Below are 21,440 nucleotides of genomic sequence, written 5' to 3' on the forward strand. Positions count from 1 at the left end.
CAAAGGAGCAATTCACCCAGGACTCTGAGCTCTGGAAAGTGGACACACACAACTTGGCCTGAGCGCAAGGCTGGCTGGATTATAAATCCCGAGTTGCTGGGATTGTTGTGACAGGAAAACTCACACAGCCGAATCTGCATTCTGTCCTCTCCGCGTCCTTGATCTAAAAACAGAGAGAACTAGTTCACAAATAAAACTTTGGTAAAAGATGCTTTCAAGGAACTGTTGGCAATAATAATAAGATTTAATAAATTTTAATGTGCCAGTGAATATTTATGACTGAATTGCTGTCAGGCAGTCTATAGAACAATAACAAAATTCAATATAAAAATGAATTGTGGGGCCTCCCCGGTGGCGCAGCGGTTGAGCGCTGGGTTGCGAAGCTGCCCACAGCCTCTGCGGCGCCGGTTCCATCCCCGGCTGCTCCCCGGCCACCGGAGGAGGGTCCCACATGATGCGCAGACCTCTCCTGCCGCCCGCTGCTCCCCTCAGCAGTGTCCTTCGGTCCTTCTGCCTGCTCTGCTCCCCGCTCTGGCTCTGGTGAATCCTCTCACCCTCCCGCGCTTCTGACTGTACCCAGTGCTTGTATAAACAAACAAACAAACAAACAAACAAACAAATAAATAAATAAAAACATGCCTCTATTAAAAAAAATGAATTGTGTAACAGTGAAGACTGTGGAACAAGTGAACTGTACGGGGTTTGTGAATGAAGCATCTTTAATGAAGGAGGAAAGTGATCCCCATGTCAGCATCATCTGTTTTGTCTGTGTCTCCTCTCTGAGGTAGCTAATGACCCCACCACAGAGTCTTCATAGGAAGAACAGTGGGATCTTTAAGGGTTATAGCTTTAAATGGATGAATGGATTGATGAGAGATGGATGGAAGGATGGTGGATGGATGATTGATAGAGGATTGATGATGGATGGATGATGGAGGATGGGTGGATGATGGATGGATGATGGATGGATGATGGATGGATGTTGGATGGATGATGGATGATGGATGGATGATGGATGGATGATGGATGGATGATGAATAATGGATGGATGATGGATGGATGATGAATGATGGATGATGGATGGATAGATGATGAATGGTGGATGGATGATGGATGGAGGATGAATGATGGATGGATGATGGATGAATGATGGATAGATGATGAATGGTGGATGGATGATGGATGATGGATGGATGGAGGATGGATGGATGATGGATGATGATGATGGATGGAGGATGGATGATGGATGGGTGATGGATGGTTGATTGATGATGGATGATGGATGGATGGATGATGGATGGATGATAGATGGATGATGGATGATGGTCCCTCCATGACCCTCCACCCGGGAGCATGTTTCTGCTTCCCTGGGACACAGGGTGAAGCTTACGACATCAGAGCTGCCAACGGCAACATGGGCTCTGCCTGGCCAGTCTGAAACCGGAATGAGAATCACCCACGTGTTGGGAGCCAAGTCCGCTCACCAGGGTGGGGACCTTGAACAAGCTGGGGAATCACGAGCAAACTCACAGGAGACACTTTTCATCCCTTTTTCATTTCTCACACCTGGAGCTCACACTCTGTCAAAGAAGCATTTTCAGACATAACAGAAACACCTGCCACGGGGCTGGACGCCCATCCTGGCCTGGCTGGACCCGACTTACCGCCAGGGTGGACACTGCACGGCGGGTGTAGACTCTTCGCTGGCTTTGCTGTTTTCAATATAACTTCTCCAATGGCTCTGGGGTTTCTCATCACCGAGAGCGCTTGGGAGAGTCCCAGCTCCCCTCTGGTGACGAGAACAAGATGCGCCGTGGCTAACGAGAAACAGATGCTCAGGTTTGGGTGACGTGTCCTGATTCCTGGGGCGTAATGGCTTTGGGGCGTTCTCTGGTGAACAGGAGAGGGAGGGAGCGGCTCGTAGCTGCCTCCCCTGGAGGACCGTGCAGCATTGAGGGAGGGGGCTGCCTGCCGTCCCCCATGACTCACGTGCAGACCACAAGTACGTCCATGGCCTGCTCAAGGGTGTGGCATTCTCCCCCCGACTCACCCAGTGTTACGTGAACCCCAGACGGCGGCTGGTGCCTTGAGAAGACAGAAAATGGCGCCTCTCACCGGCTACTCTGGTCTTCAGCACGAGGATCTCTGATGACCGCCTCCGTGCCCGGTTCCTGCTGGTCCCATGTGGCCGCTCCTGGTTCCTCATCTCCTCACCTCCAGCGCTGACTCCGTCCCTCCAGCCCTTCCGCAGACCCCACCTGAGGAAACACCACCCTCTCGCCTCCGGCCCAGAGTCCACGGTCAAGCCCCCACTGTGGGCGGGCTCGGTCCCGTATCTTCCCAGAAGTCTTCTCCCTGGTCCCCAGAGCTCTTGACCTTCTTTTCTTTCTATTCTTCTGCCAACGACCTGCACCAACCATCAGCTGGGAAACTCTCCCCTCCACAGCCTCCTGCTCTCGGAGCTTACAGCCTGTGAATGGCCTTCTCCGCCACGCTTTCTCCGAACGCCTCCTGTCCATGCGTCCACACAGCTCTCCAAGCTGCGCCCAAACTGCCAGTTTCTGCACCAGCTGGACCTCCTGCCTCCATTGGGCCCCAGTAGCTGATAGGAGGGCGGGCGATAAGCAGGACCAGGAGGGCTTCCCGGAGTCAGGGTCCCTCTGCCTCTATTCCTCAAGGTAGGAAGGAGAAGCCCTGGTAAGCGTGGGTGGTCGGCTGCCGCAGGCAAGTCCTAGGGGTCAGCTGAGCCTGCACCTGGACAGGAAACAGCCCTGCATGTTCTCAAGGTCACCCCAAGCTGTGTCGGTCTTGTCTGCCAACTCCAGGCCCATCGTGCTTCTCACAAGCTCCTGCAAGTTGCACAAAGGCAGACGCAGCTTGTGGCGGTGAGCTCCCCAGCCCTCCCAGGGGGTCCCCGACTTTTGGACCCCCGGGGGACACTCTTCCTGCAGACCCTGGCTGGTAGCAGTGTAGACACAGCCCTCCCCGTGGTGCCCGGTGCCTGCCACGTTCCTCCAGCTCAATTCACGCGCTTTCATCCCAACCTCATGCTCCAGGATCCTCCAAGGAGCCCCAGCGCCAGCGCTCCCCAAAGAGAAAGCGATGACAAAAGCAAGCTGACCCACAACACTGCGGTTCTCCTTGTCAACCCCCTCTTTTTTAATTCGGGGTTTTTCCAGACTGGAGGCCCAAGAGGACGCTGGTTCCCTGGGAGTCCGGCAAGTGGGAGCCAGGATTGTGGGGTGGCTGGCCGCCAAGACATGCACACATCACTGAAAATCGCAGCTCAGCCTCCTCGCTGGCCAGGGGCGGGGTCTTAAGAAGAGGGCTCCTTGCCGGGCTGGGGCGATTTTCACGGCTCGTTTTCCGACCCCACCAAAGCGAAAGGCTCATTTTCCGACCCCATCAAGTAATGAGTGTCGTAAAGCAGATTTCATGAGGCAAACGCCTGCTGGACCCACAGCCCCAAGCCGGGATGAGCGGCACCTTCGCAAAGGTCTCCGGGAAGAGCTAATTTTCTCACTCTCCGTGCTCAGATGTGTCCCTGCTGGAGCTGACGTCAAGAGACTCGGGGCAGAGACGAGCGTCTGTCTCCTTGATGCTTCTCCCCAACTCGACCTGCGGAGAGTTCTGTCCTCGGTGGGATTGACTCCGCTTGATCTGCTGCCACTTTGGCTGGAGGGATCCAACATTTGACCGTGACGTAATCCCATTCTCGGTTACCATGTAGACATGACTGTTCCCTCCCATAAATGACAGTTCTGTGGGTCTCCCTCATGGTGCAAGGGGTTAAGATGCAGCCTGTGAGCCTCTGCAGCACAAGTTCGATCCCTGGCTGGCCAGGGAGCACCCCACATGGCCCAGCAGCCCTCTCCTGTCTCCCCGCTGCTCCCCTCACCAGCGTATTTCAGTGGATCTGCCTGTTCTGCTCCCCACTCTGTCTCTGGTGACTCCTCTCGCCCACCACACTTCTGGCCTGCACCCCAGTTCTTGTAAGCCTCAATAAATAAATCTTAAAAAAATAAATAATTGTCAGTTTTGTGTGAGTAGCTCAAAACCTACAGCAAATTGAGATGCATCATAAAAATAAACAGAATCGCCACGGAATTAGATGCTTGGAGCACCCGTGACGGTCAGTTTCTTCAAGTCGCACCGACTCGTCTTCCTTGAAATAATGTCAAGCATCAGGCTCCAAGCGGACAAAATCTAAATCATTAAGTTGGAAAATACAGTGTGGAACAAGGATCAGCAAGATGCTTGTGAATCTGTGGCATCCACGGGGTGGCCTCATGGCTCGGCGTGGCTGCTGTTGCTCCTGCCACCTCATCTACATCCAAGGAGCCGGAATGAGGAAGCAGTTAGGGGCAAAAGTGCCTGCTCCCAACTGAGTTAACTGCATTAACTCTTCCTCGGCAGCCTGAGGAATGTCCTCAGCTGTTCTGCTAACACCCAGGTGGAGTTTGTGTGTTAAACTGGGGGTTTTATCGCCCTCAGACAAAAGAAACTTGAATTCAATAGAGGATGGGCTTCTGCTGAGACGGCCATGAGCCAGACGCCAATCAGGCACAAGGAGTTTATTCAAATCACGGCTCTGAGGTCCTCAGAAGGAAAGCTCTAGAAGTTCCTTGGGGTTGGAACAACCCCCTCATCTCATTGCCCACACTCTGCCCGACTCTGTCCTTTTCCCTGAAACTCAGCAAGATGGCGCCAGGCGTCTCACGCTCTTCCTCCGTCCACGCACCCATGAACTTGAACGATGCACGCGATGATTATTTTCCTGGCAAAAGCTCGGTGTCATGTCCTCGGAAGAGCTCCGCCTGCCAGCCCGAGCAGGAACACCCCAGGTGTGAGAGGGCCCAGGTGCGGCCAAGCGGCGTTAGCCTCCGAGAATGTGTTCGTTGGCCCGTGATGAGCGCAGATGTGCCAACTGGGGGAAGCTCGTAAAAATGTCATTTGAGGGAAGAACGTTGCGAGCTTGTCCTGAGAGCGGCGAAGCGGCGGGGACGGAGTGAAAGCCGCCCCCGTTACCTGCAGAACGTGACGGAAACACAAAGTCGCTTAGCGCCGATCGTGCAGAAACAGGAGGCACAATATTTTTATTCAACAGCGAGGGCTGGGGAACCATCTGAAATCCTGGCAGCGCTGCCTAAAAATTTCCACTTGTCTCAGCCAGATGAGAAAAAAAGCAATAAATTAAAAAAAATAAAATAAAAGAGTGACGGTTACTGCACCAAGAAAAATACATCCACTGTGGCATCCCGGGAAGCGAGGCCGATGGAAAACACAGAATGAGGCCGGTGTCCCGGCCAACGTCCCGACGCAGAGGAAACTGGAGCAGGAGGAGGGGCTGAGGTTTGCAGGGAGGGTCAGTGCGTGGCCCTTGCTGGGATGGAACGAGGTGACTTAGTGTCTCGACGCTCGGAAGCGCTGGTCCGTCCCCACGCACCGTGCTGAGGCCCAGGAGAGATGGTTTCAAGGATCGTTCTGCAGCTGAGGAAGGGGGAAGACACGGAACGCTGTGATCTGCAGGCAGCTGAGAGGGGCTGGGGACCAGGCCGGGCGGGGCAGTTGGCCCCTGCTGACCTCCCTCCTGGTGTGGACGGGTCCTCTCCCTGTGTCTCTGCACCTCCTCTTCCTACGGGACCCTGTCCTGGGGGTCAGGATCCCCTGGGCCCCTCAGTATCCTTCCATGTGCTCTTTACAAACCCAGCTCCAAGCACAGCCTGGAGTTCCGGGGTCCTGGGGTCCTGGGGCCCCAGGGTTCTGGGATTCTAGGGTCCTGGGTTCTGGGGTGCTGGGTTCTAAGGTTCTGGGATTCTGCCCTTCACACCATTATCCCCTCGACCACATTGGCCCACCCTCTTCCTTCTGGTAACCACTATTTGGCCCCATAGTGTAAACACTTATTTGTGTTTTATTTAGCACATCCATTTGCTTGGTTTCTCTATAGACCTCATCTGTGTGGAATCATAGGGCATTTGCCTTTGTCAGGCTTGGCTCCCTCAGCATAATGTCCTCTAGGTCTGCACATGTTGTTGCAAATGGCAGGTGTTCTTGTTTTGGATGGCTCGGTGGCATTCCGTTGTCTGTATGGACCCCGTCATTAACATGTGTCTGTGGACATAATGCGTTATTAGGTTGCATGGATGGATGAATGGATGGATGGTGGATGGATGATGGATGATGGGTAGGTAGATGATGGGTAGATGGATGAGAGGTAGATGGATGGATGGATGTGTGGGTGGATGATGGGTAGATGGATGATGGATGGATGGATAATGGGTAATAGATGATGGGCAGATGCTTGATGGGTGGACGGATGGATGGGTGGATGGGTGGATAGGTGATGGGTAATAGATGATGGGTAGATGGATGATGGATGGATGGATGGATAATGGTTAATAGATGATGCATAGATGTTTGATGGATGGATGGATAGATGGGTGGATGGTTGGATAGATGATGGGTAGATGTTTGATGGGTGGACGGATGGATGGGTGGACGGATGGATGGGTGGATGGATGGATAGATGATGGGTAGATGAATGATGGGTGGAAGGATGATGGGTGGGTGGATGGATGGATGGATTGATGGGTGGCTGGATGGATGGGTGGATGGATGGATGGATGGATGGGTGGATGGATGGATAGATGGGTGGATGGATGGATGGATGGATGGATGGGTGGATGGATGGATGGGTGGATGGATGGGTGGATGGATGGGTGGATGGATGGATGGATAGATGGGTGGATGGATGGATGGATGGATGGATGGATGGATGGGTGGATGGATGGATGGATGGGTGGATGGATGGATGGATAGATGAGTGGATGGATGGATGGATGCATGGGTGGATGGATGGATAGATGATGGATGGGTGGATGGATGGATAGATGGGTGGATGGATGGATGGATGGATGGATGGGTGGATGGATGGATGGATGGATGGGTGGATGGATGGATGGATAGATGGGTGGATGGATGGATGGATGGATGGATGGATGGATGGATGGATGGGTGGATGGATGGATGGATGGGTGGATGGATGGATGGATAGATGAGTGGATGGATGGATGGATGCATGGGTGGATGGATGGATAGATGATGGATGGGTGGATGGATGAATAGATGATGGGTAGCTACATGAGGGGTAGATGAATGATGGGTGGATGGATGATGGGTGGGTGGGTAGATGGATGGATGATGGATGGATGGTGGGTGGATCACAGCTGCCCAGCCATTCGTCTGCATTTTGCTGAAATCGATTTCTGCATATCTAATTTCAAAAAAACAACTGCGCACAGTTCAAAAATATTTCCTAAATCCCTTCTTCCTCAAAAATAGCAACGACCATAAAAGGCAGCATGTGTGTCAGCTTAGTGAACTCAGAAAACTGGAAGCGTGGAAGCTTGGGGGGTGACTCCACTTCTGGGCACAGGCTCTTGCTCAGTCAGTAGGTGTCTATTTGCATTCTGTTTGGCTTTGCAGCTCCACTAGTTCCAGAAAGTTCTCAGATTCACATTTGCAAAGAGTTTTATAAGTAAGACTGGTGGTATTATTTTGTTTTCAAAAATTACTGCCTTCCTTGGCTTCCAACGTCCAAGCAGGGGGTGCTGGCTCCCTGAAGGTTTCCACGCAATGGGCTTCTTTGGAGGGAACCCCACTTCTGCGGGCTCTGTTCTCTTTGGAGGGTTCTCAGAGCTTGGGTTCCTTGCTGCCATGATGGCAAAGCCCCAGGGAATCCTGTCGCCTCTCTGTGTCCTGCTGAGACACCCCAAGAATGACCCCTTGGGTGCTTTTATCCCAGAGCTGACCCATCTGTGCTCCAGCCCGCTGGGCTGAAGTCGTGCCCAGGAACCCAAGCAGACAAGCGCGGGTCTGTCACGGGCATCTCCAGTGGATAAGAGCATCCAGGCAGCAAGATGGCGGCACGGGGCGCGCTCAGCCAGACCCTCAGCATCGAGCCTCTGGCTCTACCCTGTGCTTGGCCCAGAGCAGCCAGTGGGGGCGATTATGATGCGTGTCTCACGCTGGTCCCTGTTCAAGGTGAGGGAGTCCAGCCACAGGCCGCAGCCGGGGGTGCAGGGTTTGGGTGTTGGCATGAACTGTGCTGCCTGAGAGGTGTCAAGGGTGAAGCTTGCTGAGAAGCACTGTGGTCATTCTGTGTCTCAGTCTTCCACGAAGGCCTCAGGTGATTCAAGCTGCGTGGATGAGCTGCCCCTGGACGCCGTCCATGGTGACAAAATGAGGGGCTTGGATTCGGGGCATCGATTATGCCCCATGATGCCCACGTGGGCCATGTCCCTTCTCTCAGACCCTCTGCACACAGCTTTGGGGACCGTGGCTGGGTCATGGCCCGACGGCGCCCTCGGAGGCTCAAGGAGGAGGCTCCATGTCCCCCGTGAACTAGAGGGACCTCAGGTCTCCGTCTTCCCTCTAGAATAACCGCACCCCCGTGCAGGGCCTGCCCTATGTGTCTGCTGCCTTTTGGGTCAGGACCGAAGCTGCCGCGGGGCTGCCTGGGTTTGCTCCTTCCTGCTGACTTCCAGGCTAACGTGCTAGAAACGTCGCTGGTCCGGGTCCCAGCTGGCCGCGCCCCTCTGAATGCCCATCCCTGCGCCTTTGCACCTCTCTGGAGCTGACCTGCTGCTTCCCTCGGCGGCCACCACTCTGCGTGGCGGATGAGGCCGGCCCAGCGCGTCGTGATGGAAAACAGACCCCCTGTTCCCAGCACACGGCGTCGTGTTTATCCCATCAAGGGCCTGGTGCCGACGCGCAGCGGAACATAAAAATCAAGAGGAGCCACTTTCCTAGGAAGCTGTTTTGACAGCAGAGTCAGAGCAACTCCTGGAAAAATAAAAATCACCCCCGTCCCCGGGGAAAGCCTCCACCGCCTTCCTGGCCTGCCTCTGGCAGAGGGAGAACCACAGCCCTCAGCAAAGTCTTCATTTGGCGACTGCAGATGGGCCGCTGCCAGCGCGGGGAGAGAGGACGCAGCTACAAATGTTTCTTGTTAATTTCCAGGGCCGCCTGATCAGCGAGTGCCCTGCACCCCGACGCCACAGCCGCCCGCTCCGAGGGCCGTGCAGGGGCCGGCTCTGTCCTCCGGCCAACGGGGAAGCAACCCTGCATTTTTGCAAACGTTCGGATTCACCCTGTTCCATCAGCTCTTTCCACTTCACTTTTCAGGGCCCTGCGGGGCGCTCGCGCCGCCCTACGGGGTCCCCCGGAGTGTGGGTGACGCCGGCTGCTTCTGCGGCGTCTCGGGGCTGTGAGTCCCTACAGCTGGCATGAGCCGCAGGAGGACACAGGGACGGCCAGGCCCCTCCTGGTTGCGCTGGTTACACGTGCTTTTTATACTCCTGGTTGCACAAGCAGGCCCGGGCGGGGATGTCGCAATCCTCGCTTGCCGGGGCCATGATGCTGGGAGGGGCCGGCTGGCTCCGGAGCCAGGGACTTTCCAGAGGCTGGGAAGAGGCCACTGCAGGAAGCCGGGCCTGGGAGGCCGCCCAGCAGCCCCAGCTCCTTCTGCTCCCAGGGGTGGCAGGGAGGGAGGTGAAATCATCTCCCTGTGAGTGGTCTTTGCTGGGCACCCACCCGTGGGCTGTGACGGGGCGACTGTGTCCCAGAGGGAACTTGGCAATGTCTCCAGTGTCTCCAGTGTTTTTGTTGTCAACACTCAGTGGGAGGTGGGAGCTCCTGGCATCTGGTGGGTGGAAGCCGGGGCTGCTGCTTAGCATCTTACAGGGCATGGGATGCCCCTCACAGAGGCGTTCAGCCCTGAATGCCCGCAGTGTTGAGGTGCAGGAAATCTTTCATCCACCTACCCATCCATGCACACGTCCAATCTTCTGTCTGTCCATCCAGCCATCCACCCTTCCATACTTCCTTCCATCATCCATCCAGCATTCAACATCCATCCATCATCTGTCCATCATCCATCATCCACCCATTATCCACAATCATTGACCCATTATCAGCCATCATCCATCCATCATCCATCCATCCTCCATCATCCATCCATCATCCATCCAGCATCCAGCATCCATCCATCATCTGTCCATCATCCATCATCCATCCATCATCCATCCAGCATCCATCCATCATCCATCCAGCATCCATCCATCATCTGTCCATCATCCATTATCCATCCATCATCCATCATCCATCCATCATCCATCCATCATGTGTCCATCATCCATCATCCGTCCATCATCCATCCATCCTCCATCCAGCATCCAGCATCCATCCAGCATCCATCATCCATCCATCATCCATCCAGCATCCATTATCCATCCATCATCTCTCCATCATCCATCATCTGTCCATCATCCATCATCCATCCATCCATCATCTATCCAGCATCCATCATCCATTCATCATCTGTCCATCATCAATCATCCATCCATCATCCATCATCCATCCATCCATCATCCATCCAGCATCCATTATCCATCCATTATCTGTCCATCATCCATCATCTGTCCATCATCCATCATATGTTCATCATCCATCCATCCTCCATCCATCATCTGTCCATCATCCAACCACCATCCATCCACCATCTATCATCCATCCATCATCCATCATCCACCCAGCCCCACCCGATACCCATCCATCCATTTATCTTTTCATCTTTCCATCCATCCATTCACTGAGTCTCCATCCATGTTTTTCAATGTAGTCCCTACCCGCCCCCACCCACAAACACACACACACACACACACACACACACACACACACACATCTATCTGCCATGTATTTAACTATCGTCTCTTCCCATCTGTCCATCTATTAATTATCTACATGTCCAACTATCAAACACCTACGTCGCCATCTATGTTTCCATGACATATCACACACCCCCTGACCATCTCTGCATATACACATGCCCGTTACGTGTGACACCAATTTTGATTTAGCCTTTTAAGTCAGATCACCTCATCCACAAATGGAGTCTTATGCTTGGGGAAAATGAGGAAGAAAAATATTGAATTAGAGAAATTGCTATAATTCCTATGAATTTATATTTTTAAACCGGTTGGGCTTGGATTGAATGTGACATAGAAAACCTGACCTCTGAGCTTCCGCGGCCCACCAGGCCAGGCCTTCAAAAGTACCCGGAATAATCTACAATTGGGAAGAACTCATAAAATGCTTGTTGTGCTTTTTTTTGCATGCATTTGGCTTTTATGGGAAGAGACTCGATGATTTGTTTCTCGTTGACGAACTCTGGAAAAGTTGTGTCATCTTCATCTGCAGGGCGAGGAGAGCACTGATGAGGTTTATCAGCGAGCTGTGACTAAGGAGGCCCCACGCATCTACATGGACGAGAAGAAAGAGAAGCAGATAAACAGGATCACCCGGGGAGAGATTAATTGATACATGAACGATGATCAACGGCGGATGAACCCGTAGAGCCAGGGGTATTTTCTGGACATTTCTTCCAACTGGATGACTCTTCTAGTTGACCTTTGGGGTCTGGCTTCCTTCATGCAGCATGGACGCCTCTGGTAGCATTTCACTCCTTTTATTTGAAAATCAGCTCTGGCTGAGTTTTATCTGGACAATCTCTGAGTCTCCTGGCGAGAGCCTGGAGGAGCAACTTCTCATCCATCCTGGCCACACGCTGATGCCCCATGAAGGGACCCCCAAGTTCCAGAGGGGGTGCAGGTGTTTTTCATTCATCCATTTGCTGATCAATTCCCCCACCGCCTGCTACAATTAAGAGAAACCCGCAGGCTCTCATCCATGTCATTCCTGATAATAGCGTCTTCCACGGGCTGTGGTGGCAGCTTGGAGGCTGGGGTTGGTTTCAGCAACACCCCGAGGTTTAAATTACACACCTGCCTGCTCCGTCTGGCTCCCTGGACCTGCGACTTGATTCTCCCACTCTTGAAACTCAGCGAGGCAGATGGAAGGAAGTCCCAGGCCACCTGCTTGGGATTATCTGATCCGCGGGGGTCGAAGGGGAGAGTTTCCTCGGCTAGTGTAAACGGTGGAAGATCTGTAGGGAAACTCACTTTCCTCGACAGGCCTGCGCTCCCTTAATTTGCTCAGTGCCCACGTCCCAGTTGGTCTTGATGTGACTAAATTTCCCTGAGATAACCATCAGCATGTTTATTTATTTTCGTGGTGGTTTGTTTTTGCGTTGAGATAACATTGGTTACAACACCGTGTGTGGTTGAGGCGGGGAAATTCACGCCGGGGCACCCGTAGGTCCTGAGTGTCTTAATTCTCTCCCTGCAAGGTCAAGGAAAAAAGTTTAATTGTCATTTACATGATTGGCCTATTTTGGAGACGTTTTAATGATGTTCGATATTGAATAAGATGTGTGGAAAATCAGGGCATTTTGTAAAACTAAATCTTCTGTACATCGAGGGGCAAAAAAGCGTGGGCTCTTTGCTCATTTCTAGGAAGTCAAAAGTCTGATTTTCTCCTAAAAGAAAGAAAGATCAGGAGATTCTTTGTTCCAACTTTAGAAACCATTCAAACTTCATGAGTTTGCTGTTTTGATCGTAATTTAAATCTCTTCCAGATTTCTACCCTCAGAAAAAAAAAATATGGCTTCATGCTCTCAGCGAGGAAAGATCAAAATAGTATATTAAATAGTCTCCAAAGACCTCTTGTACATGTAAAAAATATTCAGTGAGTTAATATAAAATAAATCAAAAACAGACCGAATCGCCCTCGGATTACACAAGCATTTAAGCATGAAGAAGATGAGGAACTAGAGCTGGGAGATCAATGAAAAATTATCAATGACCCAAAGGGAACCGTTTAAAAATCGCAATTACAGTTCAGACTTCTCCCGGCAAATGCGAGGCTGCTACAGGCTCAGTCTGCAAACAGATGGGGTCATGTCTTCTTCCTTCTTTCCCACCATGTGGAATCTTGACTTTGCATATTTTCAGGGCTTTGCTGAAAACCCAGTGAAGGGGTAACAGTTGAGGAAGCACGATGGATTAGTGAGGAGGCCATCTCACAGCCTCAAAGTCAACCCGTAAGCAAAGGAAATCCTTTGTAGACAGAAAAATCCCTTTCATTTTGCCCCACTTCCCCTTTTGCAAGGGAGATGACTTTAGAAACTCAAGCTCTCCAGGCTCTGGGCTCCCCTCTTGGGAAACATGTGCCCTTGTGAGGATGTGCTGCCACCGGCTGGTACCACCTGTCTACAATCCCCTTTTCTTGACATCCCTGCTGATGCCCAGAACCGATGGTGAGTTTCTCCTCCCTCCGTGTCAGAACTAATTATAAACACAAAGGATTTCCTTTGCTTAGTAATTGACTTTGAGATAGTAAGATGGCTTCCTGCCTAATCCACAAAATCAGCAGGAGAGTCTCCAGGTTTCCATGGAGTAAGTTGTTTATTTGAGGACCCACATCCGTTTCTATCGCTGCCTAATAAACAGCTGCAGCACAGAGCAGCTCTAACAGCCGTTATTTCATTAGAACATGTTTCTGGGATAATTTAGCCTGATTAGCAAAGTAGATCTTCTGTTGGTCTTACTTATGGATGGATGGATGGATGGATGGATGGATGGATGGATGGGTGGATGGATGATTGGATGGATGGATGATGGATGGATGATGGAGGATGGATGGATGATGGAGGATGGATGGATGATGGAGGATGGATGGAGGATGGATGGATGATGGATGGATGATGGATGATGGATGGATGATGGATGGATGATGGAGGATAGATGGATGATGGATGGATGATGGATGGATGGATGGATGGATGATAGATGGATGATGGATTATGGATGGATGATGAATCGATGATGGTAGATGGATGGATGATGTTTGATGGATGGATGGATGGATGGATGGATGGATGGATGGATGATGGATGGATGATGGATGATGGATGGATGATGAATGGATGAATGGATGATGGATGGATGATGGATGGATGATGGATGGATGATGGATGGATGATGGATGATGGATGGATGAATGATGGATGGAAGGATGGGTGATGGATGGATATATAGATGGAGAGGACCTCCCAAGCTGAAGTCCATGCACATACATGAACAATGGAGCTGGTGTTGGTGGGGCCTCCTCTGTCATGGTTGGTCACAACAAAGAAGCAACAATTGTTGTTTCTTCTATGATGCTGTCAGGACGCTGGACTGATGGACAGGCATGTGAGTGAGTTAGATCAGCCAGATGATGGCTTCCATGTGAGTGACTGACTCTCAAAAGAGTCCTGCCCAAGTTGCTAATGCAGAGAATTATGAGCAAGCACAGGGCTTATTAAAACGAAATCATGAAATTCAGAGTTGATTTCACAGTGATTCAGAAACAGCCACAAAAGGAAGCTAGTTGGTGCTATCATGAAGCTTAAAACAAACCATATGGCTTTGAAATGGAGCCACGTAGGGAGAGAAATGGGGTCGTTACTGCCAGATAGAGACACGGTGGCCCCTGGTAAGCTGGAGCCCAAGAGAAAATCAATAGCCTGTTTTGATCACGAAGACAAACCAATACCACGCCATCCTGACTTTGGAGAAGGCCTGGTTTTTCAACCTGGATGCTGTTGACATTTGGGGTCAGAGAATTCTCTGTCCCCAGTCTATTTATAGCCGCATTCTTGACTTCTGTCTAGTAGACTTTCTCCGGCCCGAATTGCTCCACAGAGTCGTTAGTGTAAAAATACTTGTGTCTTTTGAACCTACTACCATTCAGGATGACTCGTTACCTGGCAAGAGATGCCAGAAACGGCCTCGCGCAATGTAATGGAAACAGAGAAATGGTTTAAGTGGGTTCTTTTTCTTGCTTCCAGCAGGAGTGTTCAGTCCAGTGATATTTCTGTATGAGGCATGGGCCAAATTATATTCTACTCTGGCGATAAATATGTGGTGAGCCACGTGACGACGGTCCCGTTGGCTCCGGACCACATCAGAAGGCGGTCCCTATAGACAGTGTAGCTCTCCCTATAGGAGGTGCGCTGCCTAGCTTTGTGCGGCCACACTGTGTGATGTTCACTCAACAGCCAAATCGCCAGCTGTGCAATTCTCAGGACACATCCCCATCGCTAAGCAACGCAGCGTGTTTATGGAACGGTCGCCCGTACCTCCTGACATTCCTGGAATGAGAGAAAGGCCGCAGACAGTAAGTGATTTTCCAGATGGAGAAATGGGGGTGGAGGAGCTGGGGAGTTGTAGACAGAGCACGCGATGTGCTTTCATTCACCGCGGATCCAAGCGTTGGTGGATGTTCTCCCAGTGTGTGCCAGCACCGGCTCTGGGCTCTGAGGATGGCGGGGTGAGTGAGGCGGACAAGAAGCCTGAGTTTGTGGGGATCACAGGAATAGAGAAGACGAGGAATAAGACCTCATTGCCCTATAAAAACCAAGATGGCCACGTGGGGAGCTGGCATGGGGTAGGGGTGGATGTACCGGCACGTGGAGATTCTAGTTGTGAAAGTCTTTCCAGTAAGACTCAGAGATGTGACTGAATGTTGCTGGGGTGACTGCGGAGAAGCTGGGACCAGGCTGTCAAGAATTTTGATAGCCCTGTCCTGTAGATCCCTACAACATTGACACTGGCATTGACTAACAAGATGTGGTAAAAACCAACAATTTTATACGGTTTTAGATGCTATATATCCCTTTAGATGATGTTATGCTGATGGATGCATTTCTCCAAACTCTTAAAATGGACAACGTTAGAGGGAATATTAACTGTGGACTGCGGGTGACAATGACGTGTCTTTGTGGGTTCATTCTTGGTCAATGACGCACCAGCCTGACAAGGAATATTGATAGTGGGGGGGGGCTGTGCACTTGTGGGGCAGGGGTTATATGGGAAATCGCTGCAGGTGATTCAATCATGGCTTTTCTTTAAAATCTACCAACTCTATGGAATTCACAAGTGACATCAACGCCAGCAGAATGGTTTCTGTGAAGAGTTAGATTGTGCTCAAGAGTGAGATATACATTGTCTGTAAGTCTATGTTATGTAGATATTTTAGCTTAAAATTTGTATGCAGGGATTTATCCATGTTTTAAGACACAACATATGTTTGTTAGATAGATAGGTAGATAGATAGATAGATAGATAGATAGATAGATAGATAGATAGATAGATAGGTGAGTGGATGGATAGATACATGGATGGATGGATGGATGGATGGATGGATGGATGGATGAATAGATGGATAGATGATAGATAGATAGATAGATAGATAGATAGATAGATAGATAGATAGATATGGGTGGATGATAAATGGATATATGGAAGGATGGGAGAGAAATGGATGATAGGTGATTGATAGACAGACATACATATATAGATGAAGGATGGGATTATGACTGGATAATGGGTCAATAATTGTGGATAATGGGTGGATGATGGATGATGGACAGATGATGGATGATGGACAGATGATGGATGGATAATGGATGCTGGAAGGATGATGGATGGATGATGGGTGGATGATGGATGATGGATGGATAATGGGTGGATAGATGGATGATGGATGACGGATGGATGATGGACGGATGGACGCTTGCTTAGATGGATGGTGGATGGATGGATGGATGGTTGTATAGATATCAACAGATGAATAGATAACTGATTGATAGATGGATAGATAGATGGTAGGATAATGGGTATAATAGATAATTGATGGATGGAGAGATAGATACAACTTTTGCTCAAGGCTTAAATGCACGTATCATACATACACATATGCACATATATGTATATATGTTTCCCACAAAATCTAATTACACGCAGCATATATGGGTCCGCTTACATGCTGGTCTACATTTTAACTTACATTTCAGAGTCTCTGTTCCTTGACCCTGAGCTGCACCGGCACCAAAGGACAGGAGACCCCTATCTGTCATGACCCCCAGAGGGTGCTTGACTTAGTATTTCCTCTAATAAAGGGGGGTTCTTTCCCGGAGCCCAGTCTCGGGACATCCAGGGAAGGTGCCCACATGGGCGGGGGGAGTCAGCAGCAGGAATCTGGCAGCTGCCCTGCGGGATGTTCCCGGTCCACACTCATGCACTGGGAATGAGGGAGTGTGTTTGAGGGATTAGGTCACTCTCCACACAGCTGGCCCTACGTGGTATCTGTGAACAGCATCCTCGCAAGCCTCAAGGTTCTGCAAGATCTATCTGCAGTGGAAGCAAATTTCTGAAACGGGAAGGTGGGGGCGGGGGGTACATCTGGGTGACTCATGGACGAAGAGAGCCGAGTCCGTGGTCTTGTCACCAAAGGCTACAGCTGGCGTCAGTTCAAGGTGCTCCGGTTAACTTGTGCCACGTGGAATCCATGAACAGAGGGAAACTCAGGCCGAGGCCGCTCGACTGGGAGCAGGTGATCCCTGGGAGGCGTCAGAAACCCACGGCAGGACTGCAGAGAGGGCGTCTCCTGGGAGGGAGCCCCAGAAATGTCACCGTAGGAGCCCCCAGGCGCAGCCAGCCAGGCAGGTGGGCTTGTTTGTACCCAGAGACGTGCCGAGTCAACGTGGGTGGCAAAGTCACATTGCCCACCAGGAAAGCATGAAGCAGGTGCAGGAAAAAGAAACCACGTCACGTGGGTGCCGTGGAGGACAGGATGATGTCACCGCAAGAATGTTGCTAGAATAACAAGCCACGGTCATCAATGTTGAGGGGAGCAGGAACGGACCCCTGTCTCAGGGCTTTGCCCCGAAAACTACGACCCACACGGCTGCGTTCTCTTGGAAACTGGAAGCCACTGGTGTTGCCGTGGCCCCGTGTGTCTCCAAGAGTGACCCCTCTCTGCGGGTTTTCACGCCTGCCGCATGTAAAACGCAGCTTCAGCGCGCACGCTAGAAAGGCAGCGCGGGTCTCTGGCTCGGAAACGAGACGTGGGTCCTGTATCCCATCATTGATCTCACCTGGGAGTAGTTTTGGGCAGGAGTGAGGAGGGTCATTCTGCGCTGGCCCTTACCAGATCGTGGGCATTTTTTTAAATGTTTTTTCTGTGTTTCGACCTGTCACGAGATCATCTGGAAGGAGGAGAAATTCGGGAGGAGATAAGGGGGTGTGTGCACACCCCTGCCCCGCGAGGGCTTTCTGGACAGAGAGCATATTAGGACACGTGGAATTCCGAGTGGTTTTGGCGTCCACGGTGCACCCCTGGACAGAACGAGGGGGCTGTTGTGAATAAGTCAGGAGGAGAAGGACAGATCCGGATGGTTTCACACACACGTGGAGGCCGGAGAATAAAACAGACTCGGATCAAACCAAACCAGTGACAAACCCTGAGAATCTGAGTGTGGGACGGAGGCCACCAAAGCGGGGGATGGAGGCCACCAAAGCAGGGGACGGAGGCCACCAAAGCGTCCACTTCAGGGAGGAAGTGGGGACGTGGGGTGTGTGGAGAGTGGTGGAGGGTGACGATGCCTTGGTAGAGGGTGTGGTGTGGGGAGATGAGTGTCAGAGGGTGGTCCTGTACCCCTAAACCATATAGACTGTTGCCAACCACTGTTGCCTCCATAATAATGTTTAATGCCATGCAGGTGTACTGGGTCCATCATTCTGGGGCAAAGCGCATTTCGAGGTGGTGTCCATCAGCTGCCCCATGCAGCTGCGGTGGGTTTGGGGGACATCTTCGTGGGGTTTAGTGAGACCTCGTGAGCTGGAGGTACCCACATCGCCTACTGCTACTATGGTGGGGTGGCTGAGTCAAGGTGGCTCACTCTTGGGAGTGTGTGGACTGTCCGTGACTCCCCGTGAGCCGAGACATCTATTCGTCACCACTGCTCACACGAGGGGGCACACAAAACCCCAGGCCTTCACGTGGAAGGGTTAGAACCCCTTTCCTGCAGACGGGGCTGCAGAAAAGAGAGAAAATGCTGAAGAAATCAGTTTCTGTCCAACCGTGTCCCGGTCACCGATGATCTCTGGGGTCTGTACCCCACAGCCTGGCTTGTGGACATTCATCACGTTGCAGTCAGCCCCAAGGCCCGTGACCAAAGCTCGAGGACGCATGGCTTCGAGCTGCCCTTGGTCCTCGACAGCAGCCGGACGCGGCGTGGGCTCAAGTCTTCCACACTGTCCATCTCCAGAAGCACCAGTGATCGGAGAAAGCGTCCCTTGATGGAGTGACCGGCTGGAGCACTGGTAGGTGCGATGGGTTGACCAGTCGCCTCTACGGAAGCGCCTCTCAGCAGCCCTCAGTGGACATTGCTCTTGTCGCGGCTGACGGGACGCGCCCACGTCTCTCTGCACAGTCTCAGCTCAGCTGTCCGCGCTGGACGCTCGGCGGCCTCCCACAGCTGGCCAGCGGCCTGCTCGGCCTTCGCAGCTGGATGTCGCAGCCCTGAGTCACCGCGTCCTTGGGAAACACAACAGCTGCAGAGACCGCAGGAGCAGAGTCGGGGAAACAGCTGGAGCCGGAGCCAGGACCTGCGTCCTCTGTCCCAGCGTGGATCTGGCCCCTCCCAGGACTCGACTCTCATCAAACCCGAGCCAGGCCCTTTTCCGGACCCTCCGCGCCCAGAACGGGGCCCGGGGCTTTGCAAGCGGCAGCTGTTCGGTCGAGAGCCGCCAGCAGGACTTGCCGGCGTGGGATGCTCTTCCGAGGCCCCGTGGCCAGCGGCTCATCTCGCCGAGGTCAGGGGTCGGTCTCCACTGAAGGCCCCGGCCCCCCAGGCCAGCGGGCTGGACGCGCAGAGCTGTGTTTACATTGCTCAGCTGGGAGAGCAGACTTGCTTCCCAAAAAGATATTTTTCTAGTCCCCTGCCGTGACCGCACTGTCCACGATGAAGCACCCCCCGCCCCCCGCCGCCCCCTGATTTTCTTCGCATCAGCAACTTTCCGTCCAGCAGGATCTCATCAAAAACATGTTGAATTTTCTCTGGAGTTCAAGGACCCGCAGGGATACTTTCCCCCTTAGTTTCTCGATTTCCTTTTTCAGAAAACAGACTTTCCGAAGCTGCGTGAACAGAGAAAGGACGACGGATTCCTGTCACCCCGCGGGCACAGCGTGCGGCAAAATGCCTGCGTGGAAATGGAGCACATGCCCAGTAACGCATGTGCCAGGACGCGGAGGCTCACGGGTGAACATCTCCACCTTCTGGGTCACGCGGAAGCTTGACCTCAGATGCATCGGTCTGCAGACTGGCACAGGTGGCTTCGGGCAGCCTCACGGCCCTGAGGGTGCCAAGGGAGTCAGACTCCACCACGGGCACCTAACAGAAGGTGGCTCAGGACATTTCTGCGCAAGGACTGACATGGGGGGCGCACTCAGACCCCCAGAGCGGTGCAGATGTGAGGGACAGTGACGCCAGCTCCGCCAGCTCCCGAGCAGGGCTGGCACGGGCAGTAGTGCTGGCCAAGACTCAGGACTCGGGAGAAAACAGCAAAGGCTCCTCCCGGTGCAGACGCGGGCGAAGGCGGAGGCCAGAGACGCGCACAGATGGGGCGACGCACGGAGGAGGGAGCCTGAGGCTCTCGGGCACACCCTCGGGAGGCCGGCGGGGACCACGAGGCAGGTTTTGCTCCAGAGAAGACGCCCAGCCGTGCCCACCGTAGGGGCACGGTCGGGGCAGACCCGGGTCCAGGCCGCGTTGTGCAGACAGAGAAGACCCCAGGGTCCCCCTAGACGCTCCTGGGGACAGAGCTCGTGCTCAGCCCTTCACGGAGGCTTCGTGGCAGCTGGAAGCTTCGTGGAAATGAGGGAAAAACCACGTGGCACGAGGTCAAGACAGACAGAACCTACTAGCAACGGTTCAGTCACCCACACAGCGTGTGCAGGGACCCGGTTCTGCAGAGACGCAGGCTGGAGACCCGGCGCCACGCTCGGTCACATTCGGGGTCTGGCTCGGGGCGCCAGCTGGGCTGCAGGCGGAGCCCCCACCCGTGTGGACCACGTCCCTGGTTTCCCGTGACATCACGTGATGGCGTCGCCGTGGAGAGTCTAATTCCTGCAACCCCAAAGGGTTGTTATTATGAGGGGAGCACTGCTGGAGGCCGTGTGGGGATCACGAGAGTCCTGCCCCCCTCGCTGGGCTGCAGCGTGGCTGGTGACTCTGGAGGCCGTTGTTTTGCCGACGGAAAATGTCACGAAAAACAGAAACCCCGGCCTGCATGAATGGAAGGTGCTTTTCTTGGCCCAGAACAATAACGTCCACCTGGGCAAACAGCAGGCGCGCAGGGAAGAGCCGCTGCTTCTTACTTCAGAGTCTCCGAGACAATAGGGAGGGAGGCGGGTTTGTTTTTGCCCTCGAAGGAAACCCACCGGCGCGGCAGGGTGACACGTGAGACTGTGTGTCCACAAGGGCGTCCGGAGAGGTGAGACCCCAAGAGGGGTGTCTGGGGGCGCCCACGTCGCAGACGGACAGGCTTGTGGTCACTCTCCGTGGAGGAGAAGCTCAGCGGGGCTCTCCGCACGGGGACGAGCTGGACGAGTCCCCGACGAGCGTCCTCCCCGACACGCACGGGGTCAGG

Source organism: Talpa europaea (genome assembly GCF_964194135.1).
Source record: "Talpa europaea genome assembly, chromosome: X".
Taxonomy (NCBI): Eukaryota; Metazoa; Chordata; class Mammalia; order Eulipotyphla; family Talpidae; genus Talpa; species Talpa europaea.